This window comes from Euprymna scolopes, chromosome 37, assembly GCF_053919585.1.
Source record: "Euprymna scolopes isolate OS-2025 chromosome 37, ASM5391958v1, whole genome shotgun sequence".
NCBI classification, from domain to species: Eukaryota; Metazoa; Mollusca; class Cephalopoda; order Sepiida; family Sepiolidae; genus Euprymna; species Euprymna scolopes.
Window position 1 is genome coordinate 11,759,522 of NC_136518.1, and position 15,789 is coordinate 11,775,310.

The 15,789-nt window shown below is 35.1% G+C and overlaps 1 protein-coding gene and 1 long non-coding RNA gene across 13 annotated transcripts in view; one reads left to right on the forward strand and one right to left on the reverse strand.

The window, feature by feature from the left end:
• LOC145261089 (uncharacterized) overlaps positions 1–2,661 on the forward strand; it is an 84,001-nt gene extending 81,340 nt beyond the window's left edge. The window contains exon 3 of the long non-coding RNA XR_013864407.1: positions 2,076–2,661. This is a non-coding gene — a long non-coding RNA (uncharacterized LOC145261089). The remainder of the gene's footprint in view (positions 1–2,075) is intronic.
• The window catches only part of LOC145261088 (septin-5-like), a 494,396-nt gene that overhangs the window by 65,222 nt on the left and 413,385 nt on the right, over positions 1–15,789 (reverse strand). The window lies entirely within an intron of this gene.

The following is a 15,789-nucleotide window of genomic DNA, read 5'->3' on the forward strand; positions in this document are numbered from 1 at the left end:
TCAAGAATACTTAATCTAATTTTGTTAATTTAAAGGCGTCTCCTCTTAACAAAGATGCTTTTTAAAACCTTCAGTCTTTTCAAAGATGGTTTTTAAAACCTTCAGTCTTTTCAAAGATGGTTTTTAAAACCTTCAGTCTTTTCAAAGATGGTTTTTAAAACCTTCAGTCTTTTCAAAGATGGTTTCAAAAATTGTCAGTCTTTTCAAAGATGGTTTCTAAAATTGTCAGTCTTTCAAAAAAGGTTTTTAAATGTTGAAATTGTGAATCCTATATAAGAAATTTTATTTTCAGTGGTACAATATTCAATCAGGAAATAAAAGTTCATTAAATATTACACATACACAGATGTAATACCCATTTTCGAGCCCGTTTGATTCTATTTGATTTCACCATAATCATAATTGGAGACTACTAAAAATGTAACGTGGCCGCAACTGAGATTGAACTCACTACATGAGTTTGTAGTGTAATTTAAATCTTGTCCATAGCTGAATACTTAATGCTTCGCCAGGGCTATCAATTTTTTTTTAGCATGATGCCATCACTAGATGGGTTGCCTACCACGGCTTAAGAGAGCCCCATCTACCCCCGAGGAAAGAGTAGACTGCACAAGTTTCCCAACCTGGTATTTTACCTCGCGGTACATACAGCGCCTCGCCTTACCAAATGCTCACCCATCTAGTACTGGCCAGGCTCAACGTTGCTTAACTTTGGTGATCTGACGAGAACTGGTATGTCAAGATGATTGTGCCGTATAAGATTGCTGAGAGACTACTACCAGAAGGTGCAGTGTAAACAAATTGATGGTATGTCACCCAGAGCCATCGGTTGGCTGCCCAATGAAAGACTCTAATGACCAAAATGACTACAGTTACTATTAAAAGGCTTGTGTGGTATAGCTGGAAATGTCTTAATTATTACATCATTTCTCTCTGATAGGTTCATAAGAGTAGTGGTTGATGGGCAGAAATCAGAAGCTCTCAGTATTAATGCTGGAATCCCTCAGGGGTCCATCCTGGGCCCAACTCTCTTCCCGATCTATATTAATGATCTTCCAAATCATATCCTTACATCATTCGCAGACATTTATGCTGATAACACCACAATCTATGGTAGCACATCAAAGACCGTAAACAACCAAATTCTCTCTGATTCTCTCTCCTCTGATCTTGAACATGTGGTACAATGGGAAAGTGGTGGCTAGTTACTTTTAATGCATCTAAAACAAAGCTTCTGGCTCTCGTCTTGTTTTCACAAGCTTCTGGGCTTGACCTTTACTCCTGACCGGAAATGGAACACATATATCAAATCTATTGCCAAGGTCGCTGGAAAAATAGTGAGATCCTTCTACCACTCCAGTAGATATCTCACTCCTGATGCAATTTTCTACCTAGATACAAGCCAGGCACAGCCAACGATGGAGTACTGTTGCCACATCTGGGCAGGAGCTGCTAGAAGCAGCTTATCCTGCCTTCAAAATAGACTTCGTAGCTTAGTGGGGAAGTCCCTTTTCTCTTCCCTGCAACCTCTTTCCCACAGAAGGGACATTGCGAGCCTGTCTCTGCTTTATCGTTATTTTCTTGTGTAAAAAAAAAGAAGAAAGAAAGCATCCCCCAAGATTTCCAGTACCCTCTGCAACTTTCTATCATCATTGCAACTAATTCGATGTTCGCACAGCAGCGATTTATCATTGTGTTCTTGTTGCTAATTGATGTAATGGATATAGATTAATCCAGATTCCTCCTCACAAGAATATGATTGGCTGGTTAAGCCATAAATACTGACTGGTAGAGCTGCCTGATGGAGATGTCGAATAGTGTGCGGCAAACCTCACGCTAAAGATACACCAGCTTTGATCACGAACATTCGTTCAGTATGGGAACTTACTAGATTATTACTCTAAAGCAGCCAAAACCACTCAGCTACATCAGACGAATATATCCCTGTTGCGGGACAGATCACTAATATTAGGTTGTCTCAAAAGTTTGTAAACATGTAAGAAATTGAATTTTTATGCAAAATTTTTTTTTTTTGCATTTATATTGTAATAATGGTTTTCATCTTTCTATTCCAGATGGCAATTGATAAAACTGAGCTGCAAGTTTTGCTTTGTTACTGCCAAGCCACACACCCCCAGGAAGACCAAAGACAAATTTGAAGAGCTGAGTGGCGTTGAGGTTTTGCGCCTTCCAACCTACAGTCCTGACTGTGCTCTATCCGATTACGGTCTTTTCTGATCAATGCAAAACTTTCTGAACGGCTGCCGATTTAACTCGTTTGATGAAGTTGAGGAAGCCTGTCAAGAATTCTTTGATTTGAAACCAGCTGAATGGCACTTTGACCAGATCCGAAAATTTGCAGATCGATGGAAGAAAGTCTTGGAAAATGATGGTATTTATTTTGAGGATTAATATTTTTTTGTTATTACTTGGTTATACGGCATAATCAAGTTAACACACTGGTTCTCACCGGATCACCGCAGTTAAGCAATGATGAGCCTTGCAAGTACCAGATGGGTGACGATTTGGGAAGGCACTGTATGTACCATGCCGAGTCGTAGCAATTTCCAGGTTAGTATCTGAAGGCGAATTTAACTCACGTGGAGAGATATACCTCTGAATCAAGACGTAAAGCAATGGGAAACTACCGTCTTGTCTTCCCGAGATTACCATGGCTCTACAATTTGGAGAACCGTGGTCGTTGACGCTGTAAAAAACAACAGGGCCACTGTATGCACTTGGAACAACCTAATAATAATCAGCAACCTTTCTGTGGATTTTGAGTGACAATATCAGCTCAGGATTCCAGTACTCTCCATACCCTTCCAACAAAGGTCTGGATGCTGCTAATCTTTTCTTAGCCTTTCCATCCTCTCAAATTTTCCAGAGCTGTAGAGTTTGAAGGAGAGGGGACAATTATTAGTTACTCACTTGGAGTCATTTATCCATGATTGCTCACTAGAAATAACAATTGATCTTCCCTGGAATCTGAGGGACCACAAATCTGCAATACATTTGTGAATTTTTGAGATGTAAATTGATAATTTCCATAAGTTTCCAGACTTTTTTGTTCAGGCATTTAAAATTATCGTAAACTCTTAAAAATTCAATATATTATTGCTACACATCTTATGATATGACTGACCAATTTTTATGATTTCAGGTTCAAATGAACAGCTACATCATCACAGCTGGTGAATTTCAAAAATGCAATCTGGACATGAGAACATTTTAGAAAAATGATATGCAATAAAATTCCGTTTTAACGTTGGAAAAAATGTCACAGAAACGTATGGAATACTTTAGACTGCTTTTGGACCATCTTGCGTGAATTGAGCATCAGTTTTGGAGTGGCATAAGAGATTCAAGGAAGGCAGGAAATCTGTGAGTAATGAAGTGTGAGAGGAATAAGGACGTCAGAACACCAGAGTTGATTGGCCAAATAATGACTTTCACGGATAACAAATGTTGTGTGTCTATATAGACAATAAGTGCACAGTTTGATGTCAATTATTTGCGAGAAACCAAAGATGCAGAAGATTTGCGTGAATGCACCAATCCACAACATCCTTGTCACAGACTTTTTGACCAAGATTGGCATCAAAACCATTTCTCACCCCTCCTTATAGTCCAGGCCTTGCTCTCTTGTGACTTTTGGTTATTCCTTCAACTCAACAGAAACTTTCGAGGATGTTATGAAATTGAGGAGATGAAAAAGGCTGTGATGAGGGTCATTGACATGCTCACACAAGAGGACTTTCATGGGACCTTCCAGAAGTTGTTGAAACGGTACAAGTGTATTACAGCCAGTGGAGATTACTTTAAAAGGGACTGGAGTTTCATGTGTCTACTATCAATAAAAGTGCCCATACAAAAAAGTCTGGAAACTTATTTGGATTATTCTGACTACTGTTCTCATCTTGAGTGTTATTCTCATTATGTTTCATAGCGTAATGGATAAAGTACTAAGTATTTAAGTTCTAGGTAATGCTCTTCCAGAGGTTAAAGTTCAATCCTCAGTTCAAGCAACACTAAGAATACAATTGCAAATTACTTAAGACTTCTACTTGGTCATGGCTGACAGAATGAGAGCATGATACCTCTGTGGATTAAATAAAAGGTTCCGTTTGAAATTCTGTACATATTTTTTATTTATTTATATATTTTTTTATTCCATTTTCAACCCAAACAAGGCACAGTGCCACTTTGATGTAGGGGGTTACTATCAGGGACCCAAGTTGCAAGGATACTATGTAGGGAGTTCAGCAGCAAGATGTCTGGTTACATTACACTTGAACTTCTGCATGTCAGTACATTTGGGAAAGCAAGAACCCGGAAGGGAAAATTCCAAGTCTAGTAGTTCTGGGGGAAAGAAACTATTAGCGTAGAAGGCTTTCTTACATCTGTGTAGGGGTAGGACTTTGCTGCTTGCCGGGTTTGTCGGAAGTATTTACGTTGAGGGGGTACAAGGGCTTGTAGGTCGTCAGAACATATTCCCAAGTTCAACAAGATACACCTAAAGGTTGGAGGTTACATCGGCCGAAATATCGTAAGAACGGTAACCTGAATAATGCAAATGATACAAACCTCCAATACTCTTCACTTCTTTCCATTCTTGCAACTCGCTTGACATTCTCGTACAAACCGTTTCCGAATGAGGCATTACTGATAATAACTAGTTGCTCAAACGACAACAGTTAGTCAATTTATGATTTTTCCATCATCCGCTTCAGTTGTTTTGTTAACTATTTTGCTTCATGGCATATCAACCCTTTTCAGGTTATTTATGCCACATCCAGTAATTTAGGAAAAAGTTCATATGCTTCAAATATTTATTCATAGTGTTTGGTTTGGTTGTTTTGTAGTGGATTCTATAGTTTTTGTTTTTGCAGAACATGATTGAGTTTTGCAAAGGAAAAGAATAATAACAATAAGTTTGGTGTGTTTTAAGTTAGGACATGAGTTGACCATCAAGATTGCCAGATTTAAACCTTTGTGGCATTTTCATTTAAAAAAAAAATTTTTTTTTTTATTACATTTTCACTCCAAACAAGGCACATTGCCACTTTGGTGTAGGGGGCTACTATCAGCGGCAGCAACTACTGGGGCACTATGTAGGGATTTGGGCAGCAAGATGTCAGTTCACATTACACTTGAACTTCTGCATGTCAGTACAGTTGGGGAAGCAGAGACCTGGAATGGAATTCCAGAGTCTAGCGGTTCTGGAGAAGAAACTACTGGAGTAGAAAGATCTTTTACATCTAGGGATCTCTATTGAGTGGGGGTGGGATTTAGCTGCCTGTCGGGTTTGTCGAGGGTGTCTAAGTCGTGGGGGCACAAGTGTCTGCAGTTCGTCAGAGCATTCACCATTAAAATACTTGTAGAACAGGCAGAGGGATGCAACGTTTCGTCGATGGGACAAAGGCTGAAGCTTAGAGGCCAGTTCAGGGCCGATCAGATTTGGCGATATTAAAAGAGAAAGGGCTTTCCGACATCATTGAAGTGAATGACTCTCGTCTTGATAAGTTTCTGGGACTGACCTTTACTCCTGATCTGAAATGGACCACCTACATCAAATCTGGAAAAATGGTTGGATCACTCTACCACTCCAGAAGGTATCTCACTGCCGATGCGATCCTCTATCTGTATAAGGGCTAACTATACCCCAAAATGGATACTGTTGCCACATCTGGCAAGAGCTGCTCGATGCACCCTATCCAGCCTCGAGTTCAAAACCAACTTCGAAACATAGTAAGTATTGTTCTTTTCTCTTCCCTGCAACCTCTTTCCCACAAAAGAGATGTTGCGAGCCTATCTCTGCTCTATCATTATTTTCATGGCAAGTGCTCGTCTGGGCTCCAATCTATGCCCCCCCCCTCCTTGAAAAACTTTCAAAAAAAAAACACTCAACTAGCTACAACCACTATATACAATTTCCTCCACTCTCTTTGCCTAAATCTAAATACAGATTCCATGAGAAAAACTTCTTTCCTAGAACTGCCTGCCTGTGGAACACTGTTCCACTGGCCTGCTTCCCAGTTGACTATAACATAGTAGCCTTCAAATCAAATTCTACCAAATTCACACCATTAATGATTACTATCATCTTACATTCGTTAACCCTTATTCTCGAGTAGCCTTCAGACCTTGATAATTGGTGACTCCCAAGTAAAAAAAAACAAAAAAAAAACACATCATCTTAAAAATTTTAAAGAAAATGATTAGAGAAGAAATCTATGCAATTTCACCTGAAAACGGCTTCATTACTGTATTGACAACAGCAGGCGCCATTTGTCGGATATTTTAAAAAGTCATTAAACTATTAGAAAAAAACCCATTAAAAATGGTTTTAAAAGCCATTAAAATATTTCCAAAGGCCATTAAAATATTTAAAAAATTCATTAAAACATTTTAAAAACACAAAATATTTTTATAGCCATAAAATGTTTTGGTGCTTATGCAAAGAAGTTACCATGTTATTATTTTTTTAATAGTATTTTCAAGTTAAATTCAAGTTTTATGATATCTTTTTTATTAAATTGTTAGGTGAAAGTACTGAATAGCTAGAAAACACTCTCCCTTCCCCATGGTAAGAATAGGTTTCTAAATAATAACGTTTTTATTTGAGCACAGTAACTTGTCTGCACAGGTACCAATGTTTTGTAAGCCATTAAAATAAAAAATATTTCCATATGTTTTAGAAATATATTTTTTTTCTAGATAGTCATTGTTCTTTTCTATTATCCACTCAAAATATTGGATGTGTTTGTTTCCATCTATATATGTTTTTTCCTTTTATAACATTTTTGGGGGGCGGGGGGTTGGTAATGTCAAGCATTTTTTAATAAAACACAAACTGATTAGGGGCCTAGAGTAAAAAAAAAAAAAAAAAAAAAAAAATTGGGGCCCCATAAAACATGAGGACAAAAAGGATTGTAGACCATTGTTTTACGTTGTGTTAGGAGGAATTGAGGAAGGAAGTGTTTGAGGGGGTTGGATGCTTATTAAGCTAGAGTCGACTGATCAATTTTTTTTTTTAACCAAGTCGTTTTAAACAAAAACAATATTACTTAATTGTCATGTCAAAAATAGTAATATATCCAAAATTTACTGAAATTTATCTAGAATGTTATTTATAGTAATAAGAAATTTTTACGAAAAATTGGGTAAAATTGTATTTTTCTTAGACGTTATAACTTAAACAATAAAGAGTTCACACACAGGGGATTTAACTCAGAACGAATATTTTAGATTACTTGTTCATGGCGTGCAATATTTGTTGTCTATAGCGATACCGTTTTTTTTTGTTTGTTTTTTTTATTAAAACACTAGCAGTTGTTCTACTCGAATTTTCTTAATTTTTGGATATATTACTATTTTCGACATGACAATTCAGTATGTAATATTGTTTTTGCTTAAAACGACATTTTTTTTTTTAAATCGATTTGTCGACTATGTTAAAAAGCACTGTGGTTTGTGATAAATATATATATATAAAAAAAATATATATACAATCAATCCAAAACAAAAATTTAAAAAACAAGTTAAAAAAAAGATCATTCCATACTGATAACACTAAATTGATTAAAAAAATTGATTTGTGTTGGTACACGTCTGTTAAATACTCCCAACATAGCTTTCTATTCCTGTACCTCTTTAAGTGGTTCTTCTTCCTCTTTCAGGCGGGAAGCTGTGATGTAGCTTCCTGCATGTATAGCAAAATGGAATCGATTCTTATAATTATGAGGACTCCTTACCGATGTCAATCTGAGGTTATGCATGTTAACTGTGATGGCTGTATAATGGTTGGAGTAGTTCAACCTCTTTCCCACAGAAGAGACATTGCGAACCTGTCCCTGCTTTATCGCTATTTTCATGGCAAGTACTCGTCTGAGCTCCAATCTATGCTCCTCCCCATCGCCAAATTTTCATGAAAAACTCATCTATCTGAAACCACTATCAATAATTTCCCATACTCTATCTGTGCCTAAACCTAAACGTAGATTCACTGAACAAAAGAACTGCGCGCCTGTGGAACTTTGTTCCATTTGCCTGCTTTCCAACTGACTACAATATGATCGTCTTCAAGAAAAAAAAAAAGTTCTTGATGAGCCGTTTCCCTTAAGCAAACCAATTTACCAAATTTCCACTATTAACGATTACTATGATATTATCCCGTTGAATAATCACTAATCTTTATCCTCGAGTGGCCTCTGGGCCTGATAAAAAGTGACTCCTTTGTAAAAAAAAAAAAAAATGTAAAGTGGATAAAAATATATCTATTTCTTAAATTAAAGGTGTCCTCTTTTTTTTTTTTTTTTTTTTTTTTTTTCAAACAAAAAAAAAAAAAGAAAAAACTTTTTTAAATCAGTTCAAGTTTTTCAGCCCCACCCCACTGTCCATAAAATAGATTTAAATTTATACACATTTATTTTGTATTTGTATTTCTATATGAATTAAATAATTTTACCACTTCATATAGTGTGTGTGTATGTGTTTCTGACACTATGTGTATTAGCTATATTCGAAACTGAAACTGAAACCAAAACTTATGAAGAATTCTTGGTAAAATTATTTATTACAAGAAATGGAACATAACAATTAAACGACCCGGATGTAAGTGTGACACACAAAAGAACACACACACTATCGTACTAATATATAGATAATAATAATAATAATAATAATAATAAGAAGAAAATCCCTTGAATGTCGAGACTAACACACATGGGTTACAGGCACAAACTGAAGTTGTAAAACACAAAGGAACATCATATCCCCCCCCCCGTGAGTCGCCATAAATTGATGTCACACCAAATAAGTGAAGAGGGTCAAGGAGAATGGAAAGACTTAGAAGAGAGAGCACTAGTCAGACCTCTGCTGGATGAGCACAAAGATGACTGAGACCTTCGGAAGGCTTATTACCATCCAAATTCCAATGAAGACCAATGGTTGTTGCCAATGAGAAATCAATGGTAAGCGGCTGTTATGTTAACGCAAATTCTTCTGCAAAGGTTATCAGAAGAGATGGAGAGTACTGTAAATCTGGAAGACTTGTCACTCATACTCCAGAGAACACTACAAGTTGTTTTCTAAGAGAAATCTTTGATGATAGCCTGTATGACTACCCCTATTGAGTAAATAGAAAATAAATAATAGTATATAATATTAATGATAAAATATATTTTTGTCTATATTAAAAATGGAAGAAATTCTTTTTTTCTATTATTATAAGATATTATTGAGATTAAACCTCTCCATCTTTGCCCATAAAATTTAAATTTGCATATGTGATTATTCTTTCTTTTATTTTTATCGATTAGCTGGGAACCTGGCATTGTCCAGTCGTACAATACGTTTAAATATGATATTTTAATTTATGTAGATTGTGTATGTATTATTATAGAATCAATCCTTTATTGAATATTATATATTATGAGGAATAATTTGCCTGGTAGACCATTTCTAAAATTGAAAAAATAATAATGATAATGTCGTTCATCAAATTCCGTCCGTGTTTGTTTACAATATCACGTCAGCTGATATTTGGGCTTTTCAATGAATGCCCTGGAAAAGTCACTTCTGATTAATGTTTAGTTTTAAAATATGCAAACGAAGAAATGATTTGCAGCGATTTTAAATGGTACCTCTTCTTTTATCGTAAATTGGATTCATTAATAAGAAAAAATTAAAATAAAATGGTGAGGTACACCCGGGCTTAAACAGGGGATCTTTCCATCCGTAGTCAAATGCTCTACCACTGAGCTACATTTCCAGATGACAATAAATCTGTTTATTTTTTTTTAAGAAGAAATGATTTGTTGAAATTTTATTATTTCCCTTTGTTGGAGTAATGTAAAATATTCCCTTGTAAAAATTCTTTTTTATCTATAAAAGAGATGGACTATTTTTAAGATCTGATTTTTTCGATTTTCGATATTTATCAGATGAATTTCTGTACAAAACATACCGAAGAACAATGCCAGACATAAATTACCTTTGTATGAAAATTGCAAAAGATAGGCTCAGATGTTTCGGAACCTATGAGGAACTCACACACAAAGTGATTTTTATATAAGAGCAGAGATTATTATTATCAGATATTGATTAAGCCTCTCCATAAAATTTAAATTTGCATAAGTGATTATTCTTTTTATTATTATTATTATTATTATCAATTGTCATTAAGATTAAGCTTTTCTTTCTTTGCTCATAGAAATTCAATTTACATAAGTGATTATTAAAGCGAACCGGCCACACTTATGTTAATGTTTTATTAATCTATTTATTGAAAGAATAAAAAAAAAAAATGCTAACACAAACTTTTGAAAAATTTTCACATATAAAGTAAAAAATTCAGAGTAGAGGCTTCATTCGTATTCACTTCCTATGTTATATTGTATTCCATGATAGGGAAGGTGCATGGATGTTTGGCAGGGAAGAAAATATCTCAGCTTGTCCTCAGTCTGGGACTCGCTTTTTGTTTGTGTCGATTTATATAAACATTCTTTTCCTATTAGAATGTTTAATATTTCTCATTGTCTATTGTTTCAATCCTTTGACCGATATCCTCTCACATATTTCTGGTCAAATTATGCATTCCAATAGGAATAATAAATCAATTAGTTTAGAAGCTAATTCTATACTTGCGAATCTATGTACCCCCCCCAAAAAAAAATACTCAAGTCTATATACACAGATAAAAATAAAGTAAGGAGTTATAAACTGTCTTATTTATTAAGATGTTTAGTTCACAAGTGTTTTTTTTACGTCATGAAGAATGTAGGGGAAGAGTTATTTCACTTCTCCAATCTCAATCTGCAAAAATAAAATCTGGTCATAGAGAATTTATAATAGACTAGCTGGCCCGACTCAGCCCTGCCCAGGAATGTGTGACAGAAACATTGTAGAAAAGTCAGGCATAGACTGAAGTTTATTTCTATTATTAATGATTAACAAGTGGCATGTATTTTTTTTTTTTTTTTGAGAGAGAGGGGAGGTAACTCTGTATTATCCTAGCGAGGTATAATCTAATCTGTAAAAGGCTGTCTGTCTCTATATTTTCAAACTATCTGCTCCGAAATTAAAAGTTGCAGAGCAACGCTAGGGATCTCAAATGATTGAATTTTTTACGGATCGTTCTTTTATGGGTCTTTAGCCGGTTAAAATAGCTTTTAAAGGGTCAAAAATTGGGTCCAAATTGAAAAACATTGTAATGCATTTTGTACATTCATCTTAGTTTTTTTAATCAGTTCATATGCGTGTTACATTGGTACTGTGGTAACATCACCAACTTTGAATGCTACAGCTTTGGTTTTGATTTTAACTGATGGCACCGAAATACTTTTTCCTTTTGAAAATCACTGCTCTCTAATAATATATACAAAATCTGGATAAATTAAAATATCAGATTTAAGCATATTTTACGACCGGACAAAGCCCCCACTCCCACCAATGATATGATACTTCTAATTTTTTAATGTTTTTTTTTTTGAGAGAGAGAGGATGTGGTCTATTACTCGAATAGCTTGGATTTGATTAAGCTTAATATTTCACTTTTTTGAAGTTCAGCTGAGATTGTTCCCAAATGTATCTATCATTGAATGGTGATAAGACAAAGACTGTTGGAAATTTATGATCGAGACTTGGTGGGCAAGTTAGACTATAGTCTAAAGAACTGTAGCTAATCTAATTTTGTAATCTAAATATCTATAAAAGTGAGAATCTGTGTGCGCGTGTCTGTGCGGATATTCTTAACCTATATACTCAACGAATTTTTAATCTAGAGTCTTGAAATTTAGTATATAGGGTAGTCAGACATGTGAAAAACTTTTTAATCGGTTTTCAAAAGGGCTGCTAAGTGGTCAAAATTGAAAAATTAGCACTTGTTGGGAGGGTGGGGGTCATCTGATTTTTTAATCTGTTTGTCAACTGTTTCACGACTGCGCATGCTTTAATCGTTCACGTGACAGATTCCTTATTCTAAGAATAAGTAAGTTTGAAAACACTTTTTAAAAATCGTGTCATGCTGGCCTAATGTTTATCGTACTTGACTCACTGTCTTTAGGTTTTGGCTTCGATCTCAGCTAGAATATTTTTTTTTTTTTATTTACAAAACAATACTCGAATGCTCATACCTCAGTTTCTGTAAGAGTTAAAATATAATATTTATGCATATTTTACAACTGGGCAATGCCGGGTGGATTGCTAGTAATAAATAAACTTTATTACATCAATAATGGTTATTAAGTTATATATATATATTTTTAAAACCGAATATATTTTTCTTAAATAATAAATAAACATTATGATAAAGCCTTTTCGCTAGCAACAAAGTGTAGTATCTGTTCTGATACTAAACTTCACATTTTCTGTCCTCGGTCAGTCAAAGAGAAATCCTTTCATAACTGAGACAATGTTTATTTTTATTCCTATCTAAAATGCCCCTTTTTGGGGAGCTGGATTTTCCCCAGATTAAAAAACAACCTTTTGTCTAACTCTGCCCTTGTGGGGAGGCAAGTAAATAGAAATATTATGATGAAGCCTTGAGCGAATAAAAGTTGATAAAATAAATTAATTGGATGAATATGAGAGAGTTTTGTTTCTTTTTTAATTCCTGTTTAAAAGCCAGAATAAAATTTAAAGAAAAAAAACAGTTCATGAATTATACAAGGTGACCCCCCCCGCCTCCCTTGACCCAAACTTCCATCCATGAAATCACTAATCAAGTTATAAAATTCACAATCCTTTTCTGCAATCCAACTATATTTTTGTACGAATAAACTTTGGTCTATATCTGTCTTGTCCACCTAGTTTCAACCGTGAATATCTAACAGTCTTTGTTTTATTGCCGTTCAGTGATATTCAAGGACACTTTGGTGATCCTCTTATAACCATTCGGTAATAAAACAAAGACTGCTGGACATTTATAACGGAAACTTGGTGGGCAAGCCAATTAAAGTTTATTTGCACTAGATAAGGTTGGATTACAGAAGGGGTTGTGGATTTTATTAATTTTACGAGTGGTATTAAATTGGGAGAAGGGGAGGTCACTCTGTAGTAATAAAAACGAGAATCTTAATGTAATTGACCAAATTATTTTGAGTAAAATATGTTTTGACATTATTCCCAAACAATTTTTTTTTACGAAAACATTTTTTCAGTAAAAAGATAATAGAAAACAACAATGTAGTAAAACAGCAAATTTCATCATACATGTGAAACGCTGGAACTAAAACTCACCTGGAAAAAAAAAGGGGGGGGGAGGTGTCACTATATTATAAACAAGTATAAAATGGGATGCAAGTTCAGAATGTTTTAGTTAAAGACAGGTAACCATTTTTTTATAGTGAAAAAAAAAAAAAAAATAATAATACAGGATAAAATATTTTAGTTCTGGGAATAAGGTAGTTTTGAAAACTCCAAAACATTTTTGTTTTTGTGAAGAATTTTTGATTAGTTTTTTTTTTCTTCAGAAATGATAAAACACTTTATATATTTTTAAAAAATATTATTTTACCTTTTCCACTTTATATTGCATTATTTTTGCAAAACTTTCTTTTACTTAAAATGTTATTTTTGTTTTGTTTTCAACCAAAGCAATCCTAAAGTAATATAAATAACAAAAATACACTATATGATGTTTTGGCACTGGTGAGCTATATAATTTTCTTTTAGTATTTCTTTCTCAATTTACAGAATGTATAAATCAATGCAATATTAATATTTCGATGCATAACCCCTTTATCAAAAGTGCCTGAGAAATGTGTTCTCCAACTATTCACACGTTTCTAAGACACTTTTGATAAAGCGATGAGGCCTTGAAATATTAGGATAGTATCAGGATATTATACTCTGTAATTCAAGGAAAAACATAAATTATTATCCACAAGTACCAAAACATTATGGAATCCGGTTTTCTTGTGCATAATTAGAACATTATGAACTCGAGTTATCACCCTTAACCTCTTTCTCAACTTGTTTATAAAAGATGGTGACTGCATTTTACCGAGTCATTTTAAATGTTTGTGTAACCCAAACAGTATGTGATTTGACACAAGGTTGGGTTAAGCTCCCCCCCAAAATAGGAGTCATCTGAACATGTATAAAAATAGCCATGTTCAAACTATCAGTATTCCTCGGTGAGGACATCTCAAGCGACCAGCAATAAACCTATTCCTCCTCTTTGAAAGGAGGAGGTAACGTTTGTTTTCATTTGTTTCAAATGTATGATGAAATTTGCTATAACTAAATCATTATATATATACACACACTCACAAAAATTATTCAAAAACTGTACATTATATATTCCAACGACATACCATGGTTTCATTGATATGGGTGGACTTTTACTGTTTAGAAAACCCTTTAAACCTCGTTTCAAGTCCTCAAACTCATAGAATGAATACAGAACTACAGAAAAGCAGGTCAAATCAACATGATAGCGTATGTTTCAAGTGAGCCCAAAACGAAAACTAATGTCCCACTGAGTTGGTTAATTTTTTATTAAATAAGTCGCTCAGACTATCTTCAGCCATATTTGGCGTTATTGAAATAAAACTCAACTTTTTTTCTTTTTCGCATCGATACTGCCAAATGACCAAACGTATACAAGCAAACCCATTGACCAAAATACAAAGTGTTCCAAAAGTCTAGGGCACATTCTAAGTCCTCATATCTGTTTGAGTGAGAAAGAGTCTGATCACTTAATTTTCCAACAGGATGGGACGCCACCACATTGGGGCCTCAGGGTTAGACAGTTTCTGAACACAACACTGCCAGACTTATAGATTGGACGATCTGGCCAAGATGATCACGATTTCATGCCTTGGTCTCCCAGATCTCCAGATCTCACACCCTGCAATTGGGTGTGAGATTTGTGGGGGATTTGTGAAAGGACTGGTTTGTGTGCCTCCCATTCCAAGAGACGTGGATGAGCTGAAGGCGCAAATAATAGAAGTTGTTGCAACCATTGACAATGCAATTGCTGAGATGTGTTTGGCAAGAATTGGACGATCATCTTGATGTGTGTCATGTGACCAATGGTGCTCACATTGAACATTCCAAGAAAAACTTGAGATTACAAGCTTTCTGAATGTACCAGGTGTTTTTATATCCTTAATATTTCTTGAGTAATCACATTGACACACCGGTTCCCGCTGGATCACCAAAGTTAAGCAACATTAAACCTGGTCAGTACTAAATGGGTGACTATTTGGGACTTCCAGGTGCTGTATGTGCTCTCCGCTTATCTCTGCATTGTTTCCAGTCGTCCTGGACTTCTCCTTGCCAATGGACTCAAACAGTGCCGATTCAGGAGAGGTGTGGTTGGGATTGTGTAACCCGTGCCTCACAATTACATGCGCAGCTGCCCCTACAGGCGGTATCCTTTGTCTTTCGAGACTGAACGGAGGCATGAAGTTTCTCGAGATACTTTTGGAACGCCCTGTATATCTTTGTTCAGCTTTAAAGATATGTCTGTGTCCTTAGTTCTTGTTTGATTTTACATTAAATGTATAGAGAGAGTTTAAATGCCTACTGGAGAGAACTTGAATGAGTACTAGACACTATTCTCGACTGTCTAAGGTCTTTCTGTACAGGAGTTTGTTAGAACAACCTAGCATGAGGATACTTCTTCCATACAAGTAAACCTTGACTAAATATTCAAAATGACATTTCGTATTCACGGCCCAAATAAGATCTCTTCAATATCGATAATCTGCACTAGCTTTTACGAGTAATGGTGCACCTTCCCCAAGTGATATTGCCTTTAGTAACAGCACAAAGCTG